Here is a 6,182-nt window from a genome sequence, read left to right on the forward strand (position 1 = left end):
CTGTTATGTCTTTGGCTTGCCAAGGGGCTCAAGAGGCCTCGGAAGGACATAGTATATCCAGAGCCTGTATGACATGGTAATGAGAGAAACATCAAACTACCCATACTGGGACAGCTTGGAGCCTGCTCAGAGACAGCTGCAGGCACCTCAAGAACTTGAAAGACAGAGGTCTGTAAAGATTAGTGGCAGCTGTTAAGGCAGCAGTTACTTGCACTGTGACTTCAGATTCATGGGGTGAATTTCTCCTCTGCCCCACATTAGTTGCTTATGTTCATTTACACTACACAAAAAGCAGTATTTGCAGGCAAGCAGATTTCATGCAACTTCTGTAGCTACAGTTCAGACCTCTCCATTTCCAAACATTGCATCTGTTATGGAGCCCCTTATGCATGTCCACCGTTGGCCCAGCTTTCCTATGGAGTTTGGTTTGTTTGGGTTTTGGGTTTTTGGGGGGGGGATGTTGTTAGGGTTGGGGTTTTTTTAGTTAGAGTGAAAATATCTGGAGGAGTCTGACTGTATCTGGGAATCTTTAGATTTGTGCAGAGTAAAAACAGCAGCCAACCTTTGCTTGGCTTTTTGGTTAGAACAGAGAGACCAGCCTTCTAAACCAGAATGCTGTATGCAAAGACTTTGTTAAAGGAACATGGTCTTTCTGATACTGAAGAAGCCCAAAAGTTATATCTTAACTATTTTTCTTTCTCCTTTATTTAATTGTATGCTTATTTAGGCATGGCAATCTAAACAGGATTTAGGTCTAGGATGTCCGAGACCACAATGTCTTGCTCTGCCTGGGGTAACTAAAGGAGGTGTGAAATTACAAAATCTAAGCTTTCACGCTTCAGCCTTAAGTGATTATATGCAGTAATATGTCAAAGAACAACATCTAGATACACTCTAGCAAAACTAGACACACGCTCTGAATTTTTAAGCATTTGAGATTTTAGGGTTTTTTAAAAACTATAGACTGAGAGAAGTCTAAACAATCTCCCCATCCCAGCCCCAACATTTTGGCTTTGATTCTCCAAAGCACTCTGATTCTGGCATAGAAAACCATATGAGATGGATCAGCACACAAAATTTCTCCTCCCTATTACAGCCCCTCTCTCGCTGGCACAGATTATAAACTGAGCAGCAGTAGACAGCAAACCTGACAACAGTCACTATATGACTGAGAGTAACCTGTGGAAATATTGCCCTCCTTGCTCCACTGGCAACCCAGTAGGATTTAAAACATCCTTTATGTTGCTTTAAAATAATCCTGGAGAATAGCTGTAAATCCCGAAAAACTGAAAGCAAAAATTATTTTGAGTCCTTTCTGCCATCTTCCTAAACTATAATAAATTATAAATTTCAAATCTCTGACAATAAAAAAAAATCCTGTTATTTAATGCATAACATAATCCATTTATGCATAACATTTCATCCATAAAATGGGTAACTGGATGCTACTGCTATAGATTATTCTGCTAATAGATGGACTGGTACTTTAATTACTTCCCAGGGTCCCTTTCAGCCCTATTTTTATGATGCTGTACTGAATATCTGAGTGAATCATCAAGATGTTTGCATAACAGATCTGTATGCCCAACTGACCTGATTTGTTCCTACTAAGATACTGCCCATAGGGAAAAGCAAACAGAAGACATGCGTTTGTGGCTACCTGGGAAAAGGAGATCTTTCAACCTATTAGAACAAGTTGTCAGTAAATATGAAGGTTAAGTGGGCATACCAATTCATTAGGTGCTTAAAGAAAAAAATGTTTAGGCTGATGAACTAGAACTGAGCTAACTTAATAAAAGGACAAATCAGTTAGAGATAAGCTAACAAAAATGCCCTGTCTTGTTACACACTGCCTACCTGCAACTTGAAATAAGTTGTGCATTTTGTGCATTATGTAAAAAAAAAAAAAAGCATTTCTGTTTTTAGGCAAATTCCAACCTTCTGGATAGTGACTGACAGTTGGAGCTTTACTTTTTTTTTTTTTTTTTTAATTATTATTCCTTTGGAGTCTTCAGGTTAATAAAATAGGAAGTCTGAACAGCCTGAGTAAGAAGGGAGTGTGCTGAGCCTAAGATGCACAGAGCAAATTAATCCTCAGCTCCAGACAGCAGTGCTTGAGTATCTGCTCCTAGACCTTACAGCAGGTTATACAGGAGTAGCTACCAATTACAAGTTGCCTTCCACTGCTGACTTGACAAAAAAAGCTCAACCACTTACTACTGCACAATTTAAGGTTTCAAAAGTCTCCCCTCTAGTATGAAGAAAGAAAACCTGTATCCTCCTCTAAAAATACTCTCAGATTTTTTATTCATGAAACAGAAATGCACATCTATCCTGCCTTTCTGACTTGTGCAGATACAGAGGGGCCTATCCTAGAACAGGGAAACGAAAATATCCATAGATTAACCCACTGAATATAGAACATGCCCCTGTTGGAGCAGAATGCTAAATACCCTTTGGTTCAGCTGAGAACATAAATCAGTGGATGATTATATGCGAGTTGTTGCCTGTCTATAAAGGTAAATACCAATCGATGTATAGCCTGAAGCATAAAGGACTGCTTGTATATTTTGTCCTAATTTATATATCTGTGAATGTTATTTATCACAATTTTTTACTGGATCAACTTCAATGGATTCAATGTGGTTGAGGGTCAGCCACATTTAAAAAAAAAAATCTGTGGACTTAGAGCAAGATTCATGAAAGCTGAAAAAAAGATGGAGATGTTTTGAGATAGACAAATGTTTTGAGAATGCACAACTGTGATCAGCAACACGATGGAAAACAGGTTCTGAGAACATTCAGCATAACACTGCATCCCCTTCTAAATCCTTTTATAACTACACCTTTGTAGTTCTTAACCTGGCATCAGAACAGTAAGGAAAAAAATTCCTATTTTGGGAGACTGCTCATACTCATCTAAATGGTTCCTCTTGTATCTTCCTTCGAAAAGCAGACACAAATGTGTTTTTGAAAAACACAAAGACAAAAGTGCACAGCCTTCCCCCTCTGCAGTATAGCAGTTCCTATGTTTATGGCTGGAAAGCATTTTCTGGCACTGTTGAACGTTCTGACACTAGAGAGGACCAAAATAAGATACAGATATTCAGATGCTAAGCTGCCAGAGAAATGGGGACAATCTGGAGGATGCATTTCTCCAAAGCGATGACAGAGATTTTTGCATTCTTCCTTGAAAATTAATCTTTTCTTTGGTTTGATTTTCTAAAACTATTAAATGGCTAAGTGGGAAGCCAATTCAACTGTAAAATCACTAGTCAAGTGATGTCTGATGTATTTCAATTCATTCAGGACTTTTGATCCCATAGCTGTTACCTACCATGGACAAAATATGATCTGTTACAGGACTAACACAATTCTTATGTTTTGCTAGCTTAAACCTACAAGTCTAAGTGGAAAGACACTGTGGAACAGACTCCAGTGAACTGCTCTGAAGAGAAAGATGGAGATACAATTCTGTGCTTAACCAAAAGCAATCAAGACCATAAAGGTCTTGCACACTGAGGTCACTGAGGAGAATACCCACTAGACTGCTGCTTTACATGGACCAGACTAACTATACATGGAAATTATTTTCAAACATATAATTAGCAGCTAGCAACAGATTTACTAGTTGCTTTTCTGATAGGAACGACCAATAGGTTAGCACCAATATGAGAAAATATTTTGTCAGATCCAACAAAAAAAACCATAAAACCAAAAAACCCAAACTAAAACCAACAACAAAAAGGAGAAATAGGACAAATTTTTGTAGGATGTAGAATTATAAATCATCAGAACTGATGAACGGAATTTCTTATATGGCACCGAATGCTATCGAGAAATAAGAGATACTGCTAGTGAAAGCAGACAAATTAAGACTACCTTGTTTGACAGGTATTTAATGCCTCCATTCACAACATTGCCCCTAAGGGCAGAATCAGGCTCGACCATCCAAGAGAGAGAGCTGTTCCCTGAAGGATACAAAGGAGACACAGATTGCTTATTCAAGCAGCCTCCTGTCATTTGCAATTCAAAGTGCTGCTTTACTTTCTGAGGTCACTCAAACTCTCTTGTGACTGAAGTCATAACTTGAATTTATTTATTCCATATCCTGTTTACTAATTCACTGATAAGTCCCTCTCACCATGCTAACCACTGCATCACATGGCTTCTTTTCTACACTAGAACAAATCAGCCCTTCCATTGATGCCTTTGTAAGCACATTGTCAAGTTTGTTCCACTTCAACACGGAAGCAAAGCAAAGCACTGGCCTTGTGGCGTGGAAGCAAGATACCATTGTAGCAACTCAATGTACTGGTCATACTGCATGGTTTCCCTTCTCTTCCTCCTTACTGTACTGCACTCCTGCCAAAAGTTAACTTTACAGGAGAATGATTCCTTTCGAGAGGACAGACAGGGCTGCCTCTATTGTCCTGAGTCAGCGCACCTGGAACAAAACAAGGACCAACTGCAGAAAGAGACATTTGTAATACTTTTTCCAGAACATAAAATAAACAGAGTGAATGCACAGCTGGCCTGGTAGCAGCAACGGAGCCTAAGCCTTTGCTCTTCATTTGGCAGGAAGAGCTGTGGTGCCTGCATAGGAAGGAAATATTTTCTTTTCACCAGACCTCTTTGTCACATTCAAGAACACCAACGATAAGATAAGGCAGCTGACTTGAGAAGTGGACAGAGCCTGTTAAGATTTTACTTTCAGAAAATAGCCAGTATACTCCCCATCCAGTATACACTGATTTTTCTAGGTTCATATCAACCTTGATTATTACACCTCTAGTAATACAGATCCCAAGCTGAACAAATTCAGAGAAATGTCTTACTGGGGAATAGGAAACTGCAGAATTAACCAAGATCTGTATCACAAACCAACTTCAAACATGTAAAATAAAATCACCAAGTGAAGGATTTAATGTTGGGTTCCTAAGATTTCTGCCATGCTGACCATTTCTGTGATTAAAGAAGCCACGAATCTTGTTCTCAGAAATTCATTATGTAGCATTGTACACTAAAATACAGGATGCTGTTATACAACCAAGCATCTGGGGAGATTAACCCTGATTAAAAAAAAAAATCTCTAGGAAAAGCAGCTATTTAATAGAACAAGGATGACGGCAGAATAAACTACTGGATTTGTGCAACTGAATCAAGCTGGATGTTAGGAAGTATTATTTTACCAAACAACAAATCAAACAGAAGTATTTACCTTGATCCTAAGAGATGCTGAGTTGAGTACAAATCTCCCAGTCATTTCCCACCAAAAAAACAAAGCAGTATCTTTACAGAGAGGGAGGACTAAAATGACCTGTAACATTCAGGAATATGTTCCTTTACAGTACTGAAGAAAAGGAATTCAGGGAAGCCACACAGGAGGGTGTCCTGATCAACATGGTGAATATGAACAAAGGCGCAGTCGAACCCACATTGCAATGACAGCTGCAGGCAACAACAGAGAGACGAGAGGCCAGGAGGAAGATACAGCCAAGCTAAGAATAGAGTGAAAAAGCCTTTGGCTGAGCTGGAGATAAAAACTGCATAAGGGTTCTCCTCCTATGTTGTAAAGCTATCCTCCCACTACCTATGGTCACTTCAATGCTCAATCTCAACACACAGTTAAATAATTTCTGTACTACAACTCTATTTCACCATTCTGAAATTCTGCATAAACACTACATAATTAAAACAGCTAATGCTTTTCCTGACAGTTTTCTTGCATTCAAATATATGTGCTCATAACTTCATTAGTACTTGCAAGAAGTCTGCTCCTTGCACTGAACAGAATTACTTAGATGATTTATAAGGCATTTACTGTAACTGCTTTTGGTCACAAACAAAGCAGTCTTTTTTTTTTTTTTTTCAGTAAAGTGTCAGAACTGTCAGAAGTATCCATTAGCACAGAATTTGTCCAAGAAGAATTCTTATCATATTGATGTTATTACAGGAAAGACAAGTAGTCCCAGACAAGGACATATGACTTGGCAGACATGTGAAGCAGAGGTATCAGCCTAATATTCCAAGAACAAACTTAACTACTGCCAGCAAGCTGACAGCTACAGTTCATGCGCATCTGCTATTTCCCATGAACTGCACTTTGCAGAAGTGTGAAGTTAGACACTTAACAATTCTATCAAGTTAAGACATCAAAGAAAAAACTCAGCACTCTGAAC

The sequence above is a fragment of the Strix aluco genome, chromosome 1 (assembly GCF_031877795.1).
Source record: "Strix aluco isolate bStrAlu1 chromosome 1, bStrAlu1.hap1, whole genome shotgun sequence".
NCBI lineage: Eukaryota > Metazoa > Chordata > Aves > Strigiformes > Strigidae > Strix > Strix aluco.